Source organism: Nesoenas mayeri (assembly GCF_963082525.1).
Source record: "Nesoenas mayeri genome assembly, chromosome: 2".
Lineage (NCBI taxonomy): Eukaryota > Metazoa > Chordata > Aves > Columbiformes > Columbidae > Nesoenas > Nesoenas mayeri.
The window spans coordinates 89944418-89962401 of NC_137543.1; positions in this window are offsets into that span (position 1 = coordinate 89944418).

Consider the following 17984-nt stretch of genomic DNA (forward strand, 5'->3'; position numbering starts at 1 on the left):
AGCTGATGCAGCACTTGATTAATAAAGAATTAAATCTAGTAAGATAATTAGAGCCAGTTAACCTGGATTTAAGGAAAATAAACTTTGTCACACTACATTTTATTTTATTTTATTTTATTTTATTTTATTTTATTTTATTTTATTTATTTTATTTTTTTAAATGAGGTTCTGAATTTGGTTAATGGAGATGATTGTACTGATGTAGAATATTAGGAACTGGAGACTAAGGAAGATAAACCCAAACTAGTTCTACCCATGTTGTGAACAGATGTTACCTTCTAGACTCAGCTGTGCCACCACAAGAATTTAGCTCCATCTGATGCTTGTGAACATTTCGTAGCTAGAAATTAGTTCCCCTTGTAATCTACCTGCAGACCAGTTCCTGCATGAACCTCCTGTTTTACAGTGAGGTAAATAAGTGAAGTTCACTCAGACCAGCAACTCATGTTGCATAAGCTTGTCCTGATAATTTTCCTTGAGGAGAGTTCAGGAGCTCACCCAGATACCTCTACACCTTTCAGCAACTGCCCAGCTCATTTTCTAAGTTATAAGTTTAATTCCATGGAGAAGCAGTGAGATCCCCAACTCTTCTCGCAGTCTCCCACCTCATTTGTGATTCACCTACCTCCACAAGTAACAAGGTAATGTCGTAGAAGGAACAGCCTTCTAATAAGGTGACCCACATGTAAATCAGGTCTATCCTGTTCAATGAATAAGGTAAGCCCTCTGTGGAAAAAACCAGTAGGTAGTCATATAATTAAAGGCTTTTCTTGCTGTACATACACAAATATTTACACTTTATAAGTGTATTTATGTATAACACATAGACATTATGTGAACACACAGAGAGGCCAAATTAGATTTGCACAAGCTATTTTACCTTGTGTAATTTCTGACTTTCAAGTTCTTAATTTTGCATTCTTCGTGGTGTTTTAATGTAGGGCTTTTTCTCTGTGCGTATACATTAAAACAGTGCAAAAAACTAATGAGTGCTTACACAAGACAAGTTCTGCAGTGTACATAAGTTTTAGAGGCAGATTGTTTGAATGCCTTAGAGGAATGTAGTGAAATCAAGTAGGAATTATGTCAGTCCAGTGGCTTTTTTTAATTTTAAACAGATCTTCAAATACTAGAATTAAATAAATTAACTGAACAATTAAATTAAATTAAATTAAACAGGCTTTGAGCAGGATTCCTACTTCAAAAGACCAAAGTCCCTAACAGCATTAATTTTGCATTCCCTTGGTCATAAGATGGTAGCCAAACATCTGACGTTGAAAAATCATTTAGTGCAAATACATGTGTTTATTTTCTTCATCCACTTCTAAGGCTGCTGACAGATTCTTAACAGAAATACCAGGACTGGAATAGTAATACCTAGTTCAGGAGCAAGATAAGTGCATTTTCACCTATAATGGATGTCACAACCTGTTACATGCAGATGCTTACTGTCACTTTTACCGTCTAACTCAGTTTCTAAAGGGAAAGCAAAAACCAAACACCACCCAGGATCTTTCTTAAGGATTATCAGAGGAAAGGAATCAGGACACCCTGAGGGATCTCAGTGACTCATAGTGCAGCCATCAGACAGATAAATTACACCTTGCATGCAGACTAACTGTGCAAGCAGGTGTATATGCTACAGAAAGTAACCAAACAAATGTAAAGATGGCAACTCAAATTCTAATTGCTTCAAATATATGAGTCACCAAGTTCCAATCTTACAGGACGCAACTGGAATATTTAATGAAAATGGAACCTCTCATCAAGAACCTTATTTGCACATGAAATATTTCCTTTGATTTTTTTTTTTTTTTGTTTGTTTTGTTTTTGTTTCTTTACACCCGGATAAGACACATGCTTGTTGGGGAGTGTTTCTTTCCATACCTGCTCCTATATTATATATACAAGCTCAGACTCACCCAATATCCAAACAGTTCTGTGTTTACATGGGCTGGGAGTGAGCTCCACAGCACAGTAGCAGGACTTGAGCGTCTTCCATCCTTCAACACAGGCCAAAAGTGGATGCTACCTATGGAGAGGCTGAGAAGGGACCAAATCTTAGTTAAACAGTGTGATGTAGCCACATGATGTTGACATATATCCATCCATCTATTTACACATTACCTGGTGCTCACTGCTGCTTGCACCTTGCAAATCCTGCTTGCAGCTGGACTAGATGACTGTTGTAGCTACCTTCCAATCATTCTGTTCTATTCTATTCTATTCTATTCTATTCTATTCTATTCTATTCTATTCTATTCTATTCTGTTCTGTTCTGTTCTGTTCTGTTCTGTTCTGTTCTGTTCCGTTCCATTCCATTTCCAGACAGGAATTACTAGGATGTCCTGTACAGACCTGGCTAAATTTGATCTTGACAAGTGTAGCCCTGGATACTCTCCCACTGCCTATCTGCAGGGGACACCAGCACCAGTGGCTCACAGGTCAGCTCATGTTCTCCTGAATAAATACTTTCAAACATTTCAAGGAGAACAACATATTCTCTATTCTCTGCATACAAACCAGGCATGATTGTGCACATATGGTTTAAGAGGGAAACAGGAGCATTAATTGTAATAGTTCAAGTTGAGGAAAGAGCATGTTGGTTTTTCTCAAGAAAACAGGTATGAAATAATGAAATAACAGCCGTAAGAACAAAAGGAAAAGAAAGAGATTGGGGAAAAAAAATCATAACACAATATTTAATGTTTTTGTTGTATTTTCTATCAGTGTTTGAATATTTGAGAGATAAGATGCTTGCAATGCTAGAATTAAATATTTTGTAGTTACCTGGAACCCAAGCCAGCTTGTGCAAATACAGCTTTGCAGTGCAGTCAGCCTGGTAAACTTCGTCTTTCCAGGCATAAGCACTGACTTATACTTTACCCCACAAAGGTCAAAACTCCTTTTCCAGCATGCTAGTAATGTTGTCTTGAGCTGTTAGCCTCTACCTTTGAAATACCAACCACTTCTTTCATATTTTTTTTTATTCTGAAGTTATGCAGCCTAAAATCAAGGAGTTCCTGAACTTGGGGGGTTGGGGGGGGAAAAGAGAGAGAGAGAAAGGGAGAGAGATAGGTCCCTTCATTCATCCAAAGGGCTCTGTACTTTACACCACTAGAGTCCCAAGACCTGCTGCATCTGAAGGAAGGGGGTGAAATTATAGCTAGTTTTGCTCTGGACCAGTAGGATCTGGCCAGCACATGCAGATCTCCAGGATGTTTACTCAGTACACACCCAGCATATCCAAGGAAAGGTGAAAGGCACCAACCGCACCAAATGACCCACTGCAGACTTGCCACAGTCTTTTTATCCTCTGCTGCTCAATGAGGATGCTGCATCTGAGGAATCTGGGAACACGGAAGACAGAAAACTCAAGTTCCTCTGCAACTGGAGACACCTAGTTAGACACATTTTGCTAGGAGGGAAAAGCTGTTAGCAGCAGCCAGAGAATGAGAGGTTACACCTGGGTCGAGAAGACACGCTACAAGGGAGGAGCCAGCTAGGAACAAACACCCGAACACCTGGCTTGAGGAGGTTTGACTTTAAAGAAGAAAAAAGCCAACGGACCAACAACCAGGCTGTGGCCTTTCCCTGCTTCCTCGTACCCACTCAGCTGGTCCATGCACAGTCAGCCAGCAGAACAGGCAATACCGATGGCCTCAATCAGCAAGGAGGAGGCTGGTTTTTGCTAGCAAACCTGCATTTCTTTTCAAGTAAACATTTTTTTCAGACATGCCTGAGGTTCAGTTATCTTCCTCAGGAAGACATCAACCGGGCAACAAGTTTAAAGCAGCTACCATTTAAAAAAAAAAAATAAAAAATTCCATACTGGTGACTGCAGATATAAATTGTTCACACTTGTGACCATGTCATGCGAGAACATCAAAGTCTTTCACCAGTTTTGTGGTTGTTTGGAATGAGATAGGCAGTGGGCCAAAATCTACCTTGAGCAAAAGCCTCCTATGTTGTGCAGCTTGGCTGTCCTGCCAGCTTAGGCAGGGTATTTCTTATCTCCAGTTCCTTTCCATAGGTATCAAGTGTTCCTGGCCATTTGGATTTAGACAAAACACTCTGTATAGTTAATTAGCTTTAATATTATTCCTGGGCTTTAGGCAGAAGGGAGATTGTTAGGCTAGTTTCACAGTGGTGTTGACCTACTTGTGATCTCCTTATTCAGTGTCAAACAGTAATTCTGACTAGACACCTCACTGGCTCCTGCTTATTTTCATAAGCTTACCTGAAGCAGATGACTAGCTGGTCCCCAGTTCATATTCTCCTCTGCATCATACTTTTGTGATTACGAACCCAGTGGTAAGAGATGGAGATGAATTTGTATAATTATGCAGCAATTCTCTGTTAATCTCTCTCAATTATTTTTAAAAGCATGTTGCTATGGGAAAATGCTCCTGGAGTCAGACTTTTTAAAGTTTTCTTCTTAAATACTTCAACGTATCCTTCCAGTATTTTAAGATTTGAGGACAAACCTTTATCCAGGTAGTGAATGTAGATGCAAAATATGTTGTTCACTCTGCTGGTAATGAAGTGTCCTACCCACTGCTCCAAGACCTCAGAGCGAGCCGATGCAGTGCTTAATGAGAATTAGTCTGTATTAAAAAAGGAAGCAGATTACAGATAGTAAGTTTTAAAGTTTAGGACAAAGTTTGTTTTCCTCACTTTATTAGAAGTAGACAAAGTGGAAATGGTATAAAGCTAATAATTATTTATTTTAAAAACACAAATAGAGGAATGGAGTCCAAGTCAGACAAAGTTCAGAGGCTGCTGTTTTCTTTGAGTGAATTTACCTAAAACTCTTGTGAGCTTTAAATCAGACTATTCTTTTTCTTTTCATTGCATGAGGTGCAGAATCCTGAGCTGTGGCTGATAGTAAGCATCTTTATTTCTCCCATTTCTAGGGTTGGCTGCTACTGTAATGGAAAACATTAGTATCAGCTTCACCTTTTTGCAAAACAGTCAGCATTTGGTTTGGCTGAACAAAAAAATATTTTGGAATGGACCTCAGTGACCTTCTGCAAATTGATAGCCAGCTTGCAACCGGCAAAGCTGAGTCACCAGTGGTGAAGGGTTGAAATCCAACCCATACATCTGTAGCATATCTTGCACTGCCAGGGTAATCGGTATTGTGGTGTTCTCAAGTTTTAAAACAGCCTGGAAGAGCCTCTGATCAGCTTTTGGTTGGATACGGTACAGTACACATAATCTCTGGGAGGAGGTGAATTTAGACCTCTACTCACTAAAGGTTCGGTATTTGGGTTCTCCTGTTCTGTATACATTTTCCTGGGAAATTTCCAGTTCTTCAGAAGGAAGGAAATTCTGAGTTCCTCCAGATTCATTGTCTTCTGGTGGGTTCAATCCATCGGACTGCTGAAGCAAACAAATGGTTCACTTGCTTTTATTAACATGTCTATTCCCTGCAGGATTTCTGGCACGGTTTTGAATTAAGTGCTTGCAACTTTCACTTAAAATTCAGTCCAATATCACAGAGAAACTTCAGCTGCTTTGGGATGGGGGTGTAAGGACTACATTTCAGGGTCTCTGCTGAACTTCTGGACCTCCCTCAACCTCCCACATCAAGTACGGTGCAACAAAGTTTTTGGAAAGTGAACTGCATTGTTGCTGCGAGGCTGTTTTCCCCGGTAGAGGGGAACGAGCTGTGTAACACTTTACATTTCATGTCCCAAAATGTAGCCTTTCTTTCCATAGTTAATTAAGCTTTGTTTTCAGATTTTATCAAGATTATCTCCTGGGTCAATATGTTCTGCAACAGTTTCTTTGTGTGCCAAGTTCCCAACTTGCTGGCAGGCTGGCTGCAGCATTCTGCAGGCTGCCATTTCAGAAGTGGTATCATAATATTATTCTCAATAATTGGTAAGTTTTAGCTTTAGCAGGGATAATACAGATCCTGCAACCACCTTCTATAATCCAGTGAATGCTCCAGGAGCATTCATGCTGTTACTCACATATAGCAGGCACAGAACCACTTGTACCTTGGTACTTTGTTAGACAGTGCTGTAATTTTGCCCACCAGTTTAGTCCTTTTTTTTTAAAAAAAAAAAAAAACTTCCCTTGGAGTTTTAAGAGCCATGATTTCCATTATCTCATTTTAAACAAATGAGGTTGAGTATTTGTTGTGATCTTTTGAAACACCAGGCCCACAGTCTGCTTACACAAAGCAGTTGAATAGAGTTTCAATGCTACATCTCTACTTAAAGATGTATTTTCATCTTGTTCAGGATAACGTAATGACTTTGCACTGCAAATATTTTTTTTTTTTTTTTTTCCTTCAGGATAAAATATAGTGTTTAATTTTTTCATCAAGGCTTTACTCTTTTCCTTTTTCTTCCTAGAATTCAGAAAAAATTATCACTGACTTTCTTTGTTCACTTTGAAGAATCTCATCTGTTTTGTGGGGATATACAAAAGCCCAGCACCTCCAGAATGTCTCAAGCATTTTTTTTTTTTTTTTTTCCTCCAAAAATGAGGGAAGAGAAGCAATGTAAAAGCTTTTTCTGGGTACTTAGTTACAAGTAATTTGCACCTGAAATCTGCAGTTAGAGAAAAAAAATCCACTGTTGCTGGTTTCTGAATGGTAGAATCACTGCTGAAAAAAAAGTCAAACTAGGGCAAACAGAGAAAAGCCATGTTTTTCAGAGCTATAGATGTAGTAAAGCATAAATTGTGGCTGATGAAATACCTCAAAAATCTGAACAGGCAATTGGCATTTGACTGTAATGGCTGGTGGAAGAGAACATTTTCAGCAATATCCAATCTCCCTAGCCTTTCCAGCATCTAGTTTAAATGCAATATAGATTCTGATGGCAGGTCCTAGTGGACCTCTACAGCCAAAGGTAAGAGCTGGGCATCTTCAAAGAGCAAAGCAGGGCACACAAAGCTACATGCCTTACATGTGCTCTTGCATGTCTATCTATACTAATTCTTTTCAATCAGCCGTGTCAGCATGGCTAACCCTAAAACATATGGTTTTATTTTGTATTTTTTCAACAGAAAAATAGTGTAGGCTTGCAGGATTTTAAGGAAAATCTAATTTAAAGAATCTACAATATTCAGCTGGTCTGAATTACTTTGCTGGCTTGCTATCTTTAGACATGCCCTGTATTTTTTGTCAATGTCTAGGATGCGGTGAGATAGAAAAATCTTGCCCCTTACCTATTGATTGTACTGGAAAAGTGACTTTTCTGGCTTCTTTCAGAGTGAACCCCAAACCCAAAGGCTCAGAGGCTTTGGAAAGGCCTAGATGGCAGAGTGAGGTGACACTACCCATCCCTTGGGTCTTGCCACAGTGAGGCTTTGGTGAGGATCTGTGGAACCGAGCCTCAGTGAGGCAGGGCTCCCACCGCACCTTCCTTTCCCACTTTCCTTGGCGTGACAAGGGCTCCCACCAGTCAACAGGAGAGCTGAGTGGATGCAGGATCAATTTGCCTTGGGCCTACAGGGAGAAAAGGGGCCACATCTCACTCAGGGACGTGGTGCAGCAGGAAGGGAAGCAGCAAGGAGAGAAGAGCTTTGTTAAAGCACAGACATGGCAACCTCTTCCAGCCTTTCAATATTTTTTTAAAACCTTTTTTTCTTCACCTCTTCATTTTTTAGGGAAGGGTGAGAGCAACCAGAACACCTAGGGCTGTTCAGCTTGGTCTGTGCTACTAAGACTTGGCTGATACCCTGGGGAGAGGTGACCTGTCTGAAATCCCTCTATCAGGAGTCTGTATTCCTTTGAGTCTGAAGAGAACAAGTTTTTAAGAGTCCCTGGAGAGACTGTGAAAAATAACATTCAGCTATTTAACTGTGTGTCCTTCCTGATAGTAGCGGAAGAGGATATGTCTAACCTTGTGCTCACGGGGACATTATGGCTGTAAATTTTCAGTCCCTATATACAGCATGGGAACAGACAATGTGCTGAAAGACCTTGACTTTCCATCAAAGTCCACATACAAAAAAAAAAGTCCTTGCTCTTATTTCCAGATGACTAATAGGTGGTAATTAATAGGGTCAGTCTGTAAAATGCTGCTTGGGACTTGATCCGAAAATGATTCAATAGTACTATGTATTTTGCTGGCTGTACATGGTATGCAGATATTCAACACATTAGATGTTTTCCAGGTAATTATATAGATATTTTTTTAATTTTCCGAGAGGTATAAAAAGTACCTATTGACTAAATTCTCCATCATAATTTTATTGTTTAATCCCTAAGGCCAGAGCAATTACTTTTCCTTTTTCTTTGATAGCCGATGCCCTCCAGCTGGGTTGTAGATTAGCAGACATAGGTGCTAAATTTAGTAGAATTAGTGTGCCTACGTACTAATTAAACTAGTCAGGACAGCCACTGCCTTCACCAGCAATGCCTTCCAGGCATCCCTTGAAAAGAAAATGTGTGAATTTATAGGCTTTCCAGGGAGCTGTGCTGGGTGCAGAAGCCTGCTGATTGTAATCACCAATTTAGCTATGTGAGATGGAAAAGCCCTTTCCCTGTGTTATCTGTGAGGTTCAGTGCCAACCTGTAGAGAAGGAGGACATTCATTGCCTGGAAATAGAGCCACATTCAGAAGTCCCAAGAGGGAGGTATCATGGCACTTTGTTTTTGTGCTACATGACTGCAAGACCAGCATGCCCCAGACTTGGACCACTTTTCTTCTTTGGGGCTCACATGTGAAAGCATCATTCTGCATTGCAGCAGCATGGTATAATCCAGCAATCCTTGCCTCTTTCTTTCTGACACACTCAGTGTGCAATCTAAAAATCTAATTTCTCTAACTGCTACTGTTGCAGACGCAGTGTGGGGTCACTGCATTCAAGTGAGGCTTTTTTTAAAATTTTTTTTTTACTTCTCATAAAAGGTGATAAAAATGAAATTTCTCTGAATAAATTCTACCCACATCTGTGCAAGAGCAACGACATTCCCTTCAAATGTTGCCTTTTTGTGACACCATGGAAACCTTAGGATTTTAAAAAGATTTGAACAGTTAGTTTACTGGGAATTACAGAGCAATTCTGTTGGTGTGCCAGGGAAGTAAAACTCAGCTTGTTCTCCCTGAGTGAGAAAGTAAAGATCTTAAAACAAGTAACTCCAACAAACAAAATCCTTACTTCAGAGTTGTAGTCACTTGAAGCACAATTCATGCCTGGAAATGATCTACCACAAAATGCATCAATTAAGTCCTGGTTGAGTCCTCACAATAGGTCTTCAAGGTGCTTATGTTTTGTGCTGATCCTCTGTATGGGAGTGAACTGTGCTCCCTATTCTATTTGTTTGCTGAGACTAAGAGAAAGCCAGCAAGGCTTCCCATGGATCCCAAGTTTAGTCTTTCACAGCTCACTCAAGCAGTTGATATTTTGTTGAACAATTAAAGAATGAGTATAAATATATTTTAGAGTTTTAGCTGTAAAGTGTTATCAACATTTTAATGTGTTGTGTAGCTGTATGCAGCTGTGTGTTGAAATTGTATGGTTGTGTTAATCTTCCCGATTTATGAGGTGCTTTTGCAATGTGCAAAGAAAAACAGCACATCCCTTTTGATCCTTTCAGACAATTTACACTAAGCTGTCAGCAAGAGCAGAAGTGGACTTTTAAATAGTTGGTAGCATCAGCCAACTGCATTATGGTGGAGATATCATTGAAACAGATGAGACAAAATATGCATAAACAAAGCAGGAGTGTTCCCACAGATCAAGTGGTTTTTCATGCAAATGTATGAGTGAGCTGGTACTGTTTGCTTTAAACTTAAGAACTTAACCTAAACAATAAGAACAGCTTATCAGTGCAGCACAAGTTAACTGATAACTTGAGCTCAATAGATGAGGCTTTGAACATTGCTGTCATCTTCCTTTTGCTTACTGAGGAGATGGAGAAAAGCTCTTGAAACAAGAGGGGAAAAAGCCCAAGATAACATTTTGGATTTGCAGTCAAGTCAATATTAAGATAAAATGGTGGGTCCAGTGGTGCATTGGCTCTAAGTCTCTCTTGTACAAGACAGGTATTTTTATGAGAGCATTTTTCTGAGTGGCACATAATATTTTTTCTCTGAGATAGAGCAGAAAAGCTACACGTGTATCTGTGCCCCTGAGTACTGTTGTCTGCTCTTTCAGATTATCAGTTGGCACCAATATGTTGCACAATACGTAGGACTTTCAATCTTCAGTAACTGAATGCTAGTCCTTTTAAAACAAATTCTGCCTGTTTTGTCCCATGATGCAGAGCCCGTTGTGGCAGACCCGCTTGACTTCTAGCTCAACTCACCCTTTACCATCCCCACACATGACTCAGCTTTAGTTTCACCAGAGCTGTCTTCTGAGATAACTAGTGCATGGCAGTGAGCTGGGGAATAGTTAGGTGAAATCCATTTTCTGACACAGGTAGCAGTTAAAAGTGTGAAATTTCAACAGTAAGGTTAAAAGCATGGATAAATTACCACAAGGCAAAACTATGCTAATGGGAGCGTTCTCTATTAGGCCATACACACAACTACCCAAGGAACATCATTACACCATTCTGCTTACTTATGCCCTGTTACATGGACTGCAAGTTTCATTCAAAGATCATAAATCTACATTCAACGACTAATCTTTACAGCATGCTGTGTCATACGTCCCCAGGGTCATTCCAAAGAGGGAGTGACAGGGCAGGCACAGTGAGTGATAACTTGCAAAGGTCCTACACCGTGACAGTGCCAAGTCTAACATGAGGATCCAAGGATCCTGACTGTTTGTACTAGGGGTTTAATGCACACCAGGCAAGTCTCTCCTCACCCATCCATCTTCCTTAACTCCATTTTCCCTCTGAAAGTGAAGAACTGCCAAAGCCAAGAATTGTGTTTGAGCAAAGCCTTCTCCCAGGCCTCTTTAGCACTCACAAAGGCCTCATGGAGACTCTGTAATTGGTGCAGTGGCTGTACACATGTGAAAATCCACTAAAATGTACTGACAATACAGACTGTGCTGTACTGTCCATTTTTGTAAGTCCAGTAATGAGTCCCTAAGAGACAGCCAATAAAGACCAATTACTCCATCCAAACAGCCCAGCTCTTGAAGGCTGACTGGTTTGATCACTGGTTGTGTGCTGCTGGAGACAGCAGCCAAAAATGAACTAGGACCCTGAAGTGTTACTATGAAAAAAATCAAATTTGATTAGTTTTTTGGTGCTATTTATTCTGCAAATCTTCCAGTTCCCTGCTGGAGGTCCAAGAAACAATCCCTTCTTCTTGCACTGCCACTCACAGAAAGAAAAGTGCTTGGTCACAGCTGGGCAAAAAACCACTGGCCAGCAATTACTTTTCAGGATATAAGCACTCCTTTTTATATTAACTATGGCGATCATTTAGAAACAACATGATTTGCTTCTCCTCTGACAGACATGGTGCTGCCTTTGCAGTATTTTCTCACTCCCCTCACTCATGCCAAGTAGCTCATTTGAAGTGACCTTTGGGGTAATGAACTGACATCCCTCAGGGTGTAAAATCGAGGACTCAGGGTGGGAATGGAAATTTGTATCAGTCCTTCTGTAAGGCAGCAAAGGGCCAAACGCATTAAGCCATTGAGCAGCCTTGAATTTTATATTTAAGCTACACCAGTGGTTTTAATAACCTTATCATTCACACAGCAACAGCATAGGGCAGGTACGTTACACTCTGCCAAAGAAGATCTCTTAGACCGCAGGGTATACACTCTGTGGCCAGTGTGCCTGTTCTTTTATTAATTGCATCAGTATGATGTTTCACCTCAGCCAGGTGCATTCTCTGAGGTCATTCTCTTTTTCTCCCCCCATCACACATATTTGGGACCTGCCGTTTGCATGCATAGTGGCAGATGTTGCTGTGCCTCTCTCATTTCTCAGTGGGGGGACTTGCTCTCAGCTGGCAAGGAGCTTCATCATAACTGTTATTTACAGGTAGCTGGTAGATTAAGGACACTTTTTTTAAAGTAAAAAGCCTTTTTCTTAAAATTCCAGTTATTTAAGGTAACTTGCCACAAATTAGAGCACACAATGGCTTGCTCTTCTACAGAAACAATTCTGTAACAACTGATTACAAGTCTGTGATAGACGAACGCACAGGACCTTCCTTGCCTGTATGCCCTGGAAAGTCACAAAAATCCAGAAGTTGCTATATAGCACAGAACAAGTACTTCACTGATATTTAAAGGACCATCAATATCATTGAATTCAAAGAGATGGAGTTTCTAACTTCCTTTGACAGCGTGCAACCTAAGTGTAGTTAAAAATACAGCCAGTGGGTTTTCAAGAACAGGGTAATGCAGTGCCAGCAATTTAAGGTCTATGCTGTTGTACACAGAAGTTGCACACTGGGCAGTTTTAGGCTTTAGTCTTGGAGGTAGAACTGTGAGATTTATAGGAGATGACAAAAGCGATTTTGACCCACTGTCCTTTCCTGCAACTAGCACCTTTGCCCTTCATGCTGTTGCTCCTGATTAACATTTGCAACATGAGGGAGTCTTGGAATAGCATAGATACTGAACTGCCACCGCCCTCATCGAAGCTCAGAGCAGCTCACTTCCAAATACAAGAACTAAAGCACAAATCTGGTGAGGCCTCCCCAGAGCTCTTCACCAAGAACAGATAGTAATTGTTCCCCAAATTGCTCAGCAGGCTTCCTATATCCAGGAAGCATTGTTAGCTATTGCATGTCATATTTTCTCCTGCCCATCAAAGTGGCTGCACCATCATCCTGTCTCCAGAACTTACCCTGTATGCTCTACTTGCATATGTAATTTAGGATTAGTAATATATTGACAATACAATATTTCTCATGCACCCTTTAGCATGTAAGCCAGTTCTCTACAGTAGCTCTACAGATGGCAGGATTACAGATACTTATTTTTTCCATGTGCATTCTCTCATGTAAATATTCAGTTTATTTGCTTGTCTCCCAGCAAGTCTGTTAACACAATCTTTCCTGCTTATCTATCATCTATATCCTTAAAACTTATGGAAGTTTAGTGTCATTGATACCTCAAGCACCTAGACAAGTTAGAACAAAATTTGCCAATAAATTCATGGACAATTGTGTAGAAAGACAGACAGACAACATGACTGTACAAACTTTGCTTATCTTAAGAAACCAGGCTACAAACCCCATTAATGAACATAACAAAGACTTTAGAGCTGACCTCCCTCTCCCCCAGGTCTGTGAGCAACTACATCCTTCCTTTTGATAAAGTGATGTTTGTCCCAAAGGAAAGGAAGAAAACACAATGCAAAAAGCAGTCTGCATAGGAAGTATTCCTAGCAGGCTTAAAAAAAGCATAGCAATTCCAAGTTCTTCCTCTCGTCCTTTAAAACCCTTTTTTCTTTTCTCCCAGGAACAACTCACACTGCTGAACAAAAGCCCTCAGCAAGGTGTGCTCACATGGTGCTGGATGCCACCAGACAACACCAAGAGGCAGCCCTGCCCTCAAAGACTTATGTTCAAAGAGGGTTTGCTGGTTTGAGGGCTTTGAAGACAAAAGCCTTTTGACCATGTAAGCATAAGTATAATCCATTTGGGAGTATAAATTTCAACATGGAGCACTTTTGGCCATGTGCCAAGTGCCCATGACTTGCTCCTGAGTGGCAGAAGGAGTAGCTAACAAGCAGCATAAAAGACTGTCCAAAGGAGTAAGCTTATACGGGGGTCCCTGGCCAGGCTGGGATGTTACACAATGGACGATGAAGACACTGCAGCAACTGATAATTATTTTGTAGGTTATGCTCTCCCTTATTGGCAAACTTGGTAACAGTTGTAAAAATAATTATTTACAGGAAACTCTTGTTAACCAAGAATGGATATTGGAAAGTAAAACCAGAAGTAACTAATGGAGGAATGCAGTGATGTAGTTGTTTTTTTTTTTTGTTATTGATTTGCATCATAATTACTCAGCTTGCTGACTGTTTCTCCTGCTATAACTTCCTTGCTTGCATTCCTGGGGCAGACATGACAGTGACTTTTCCATCCCAGCATTTGTGTCTGTCTTCCTTTGCCCTGCTGCTTCCTACAACAGTCAAATCCCATCTCAGATAAGGTACTGCTGTGCTATGTAGTGGGTCTTTCTGAAATACAGGGGTCTGGCAGTGGTCAGTAACTCCAGCATAAGTAATGAAAATAAATCAAGTGGCTTGTGTAAAAAGATGGCACTTTGGGATGTTGGTATTCTACGGGACAAGACTGAAAGAGATTTGGACTTTTCAAGACTTTCACAACATTTAAACACCCTACCCATCCTTACTCCCCCTGACATTTACTTTCAGCTTGTGTTACAGTGAAGATAACTGAGAGCTGGAGGCTGCATTTGAGAGTAGGCAGCTCAATTAAACCACCACAGCCATAACTGTGATCCTTAATATGTAAAGATGGGCCAACAGGTTCAGGCAAGTAGTTTGGTAACAAGGGAACCTCTTTTGTTCTGTTCCCCTCACTAAGGAACTCACTTTTGTCTGTGTGAGCACTGGTGGTATCAGAAGCACAAACATGAGCTGCTGCTGCCAAACACACACCGATGCTGACCACATCCCTTACCCTGGAGATGGGCATGTTGGAGTGAGAGACCACATACAAGCCCATTGCCTCATTACACTGTTTACTGTGGAGCATATATTTCCTCACAGCTAAGAGGCTGGTCCATAGCTCTATTGCCTTCAGCAATCTCATAAATGTAGTCCTGGGGCGAGGCAGCAGCTCATACAAACTCCCTGTGCCAGAAAAGTTTTGAAATCCCTTAAAAACACTCTGCAATCAAGTTTCTTGTCTTTTTACAGGCTGAGCTTTGCTTTTCCTCTCCCACTTCTGACATTCTCTATTTGCATTTGGGAGAAGAGAGAAAAAACCAAAAACATGAAGAAAATTGTTGTGCAGAGATGAATCTCCGCAATGTAATCTTTCTATGTCAGTGAAAACTTACCCTCATCTTTTGTTATTTGGAGAATAAACCCTTCACAAGGCTTATGCTACCTGGCAACCACCAAAGAAACAAGAGTTTCTGCTGGCTCTGGTCAATGCTCTGCTTTGTGCTAGTCTGCAGACCAGTATGAGCTCTGCATCCTAATCTGTTTTAGGTGAGGACTCCATCACCCCTTCCTTGTACTTGCCTTATTAAATCCCACATCAGGCATGCTTCTTGTGAACTGAACCCTGTTGTGCAAAACTCGGGCAGGCTTCCAAGCCAGTCATGCATGTGATTCCTCACCTGTGCTGTATCCTGAATACTGCATGAGCTTTCCTCTTTTCTCAGGTGGATTTTAGCCTGTGAGCGCTGCACAGTAAACTGAGAAGCTACCGAGAAGCAGTATTGCTTTCTACATTCCTGCTTCAGCCTGTGGTTAATAAGTGTTAAACTTGCTGACACTGTAAAACAGCATTCAGGGGTGGCTGATAAGTTGTAAGCATTGATATCGACACAGACAAAGTTATAATTGTAAATCCCACCGACTAAATGCATCAGTCTATATGCAAGAGGCTGGAACTATAATTATCCACTAGATCTTAATGAGACTAAGGGTTAATAATGCTCTGACATTAAATGTTTCCAGAGTTCTGCATGTTATGTTTGTCCATAGTCGGACTTGAAATCTGTGACTTCCTTATTTACTACAGTATTACCAATTTACAGAAATAAAGGTCTGTAAAGAAATACTATGAGAAGAGAAAACAAGTTTATCATTTCTGAGATTATCTTAGCCTTTTATGTTGAAACATATTTTATTTTAAAGTAAAATCTGTAGGTCTCCTAATGATCTGCTTCTGCTCCTAGTTGACTCAAACATACACCACAGTTAGATCAAAACAGCACATTTTTAAGACAAGTCCCTAAAACTTTGCATGGAGCAGTAAAAAATGCCAAGTAGGCAGAGGAGAAGTAAATTCTGGGATTTTTCCCCTCTCCTGGATTTTTTTTAATCCTTAGTTTACAGATTAATCAGGGAAAATAGACTCATTTTTCAAACACAGTCAACTCAGTGAAGATTTATGCTCAATCTCCAACTTCAGTCAAAAGGCAACAAAAAGGATTTATAAGGAATTAGATGAAGATAGATGCCAAAAAATATCATAATGTTGTAAGATGAATGAAGGAATGGGCTGGGCTTTTGAAACAGCTTGCTCACTACTGCTTACCCTAAAAAAATGGTTGTTAAATAAACAAAAGTTTTCAGAAGGGAATAATGGAGGCAGTCAAAGGCCTGAAAAGGCTCAGGGTAAAGTGATTAAACTCCTCGAGTTTCTTGCTCTAAGGAGGAACTAGAAATGGGAGACAAAACCAGTATAATAAATTACGAACAATTAAAGATGTAGAAATCCTGCTCTCTCTAACTAGCAACACAACAGCAAGGAGATAATTGGTGGCTCTAAAAGGTGATGGCTTCAAAACCATGGAAGAAGGTGAGTACCTCACAAAAAGCAAGGAGCTCTGTGCCCCAGGGCACTGGTGAGTGCAGCAGAATTCAGAGAAACTGGATGCCTTATGTGGCTACTGAGAATAAAGTTACAAATAATTATGAAAATGTAAGAAGAGAAACAAAATGTTATGCTTCAAGCCTTAAAGCAATCTGCAGTTATTAGAGATTAGGGTGGGATTGAGATAGGAAGGGTTATTGAATGGGTCTCTTGCACATCCCTCCACAGACTGGCCCTCGGGGAGAGGATGCTGTAGCATGTGTGTGCATCATCTGGTTCTGGTGAGAGTTTCTGTAGCAGCAGAGCCCTTGCAGTTCACATTCATGCTACTGGGACTTCGAAGGCTTGTTTCAGAGATTGGCCATTTATTAAGATACATGGCCTAGAAATTCTTGGTTTCAATTAATATTTGGGTGATAACCTGGAAGCATATTGATACCTTTGGCATTTCCTCCCTAGTTCTTTTGTGGACACCTATTTATGGGATTTTGCTTTTGAATATAAGCTAGCACTTTTGAGTTTACTTCTTGTTCACCAACAGCACCAATGTAGAGCAGTCATAGATGTGCCAACCTGCAGACTGCCCATGGTTGTGCTTCAAGTTGCTGTGGCAGCACAATGAGCAAGTGTTGGCTTTGCCCTGGCCTGCTCACAGCGTTGGGGTTTTCTTCTCAGAGGAGCAATAATCTGCTCCTGGAGGCATTCTGCAAGGGGCCTGGCAATGGGCTGCAGAGCTGCTCTGCATGTGCCACTTCTCACATGGGTGTGCACAGCTCAACTCCTATCTCGCCTCTGAAAATGGCACTCTGTGCTGCTCGGTTAATGCAACAGTAATTTGTGTATCAACTGTCTCCATTAGAAAACAATTAGGCCCCCCGATCTCTCTTATCTTTATGATCCCCAGTGGGGGAGAGTTATTCAGTAAATTAACTGTTGATGCTGCACCAGCAGCTTTTTACTTGAAATTCCAGATAGACAAGTCAGGCCAGATTTTATCATTATTAATCAGTAAGTCTCAGAGTACAATGTCAAAGGAACCCATGTTCACTCAAAAGTATTATTAATAACATTGGCTGAGCTAAAATAAGAGTTCCGATAGATTTAACGAGACACCTTGAAATGAATCACATTATATTCCAAATATTATTATTTCAAGCTTCCCAATGAATGAAGTACCATTAGCTGAATGCCTACTGAGGATGATAGTTATAATCAGGAAAAAGCTGATTAAGGCTACCACCTTTTGAAAGATTGTAAGACCATTGTTTATTTTACAAAGCAGCATCACTACAGACAGTGACAAATCGTTATAATTACAACATCTCAACCACTGGATTCAATGTGTTCAGTTAAAAAGAATCTCAAATATGGATTTTTCCATCTGTAATTGGGCAGGGTGCTCTGCAGTGCGAGCATCAGCAGCATCGGTAAAGATCCTCCAGGAGTGACCTAGTGTCCTTGGCTGCAGCTGAGCCAGAGCACCAGGCAGGAACGTGTCTGCACCAGGGTAAGTGAGGTCAGAAATCGACTGAAATGAGAATTTCACCTCTCTGTTTGCCACAGTTC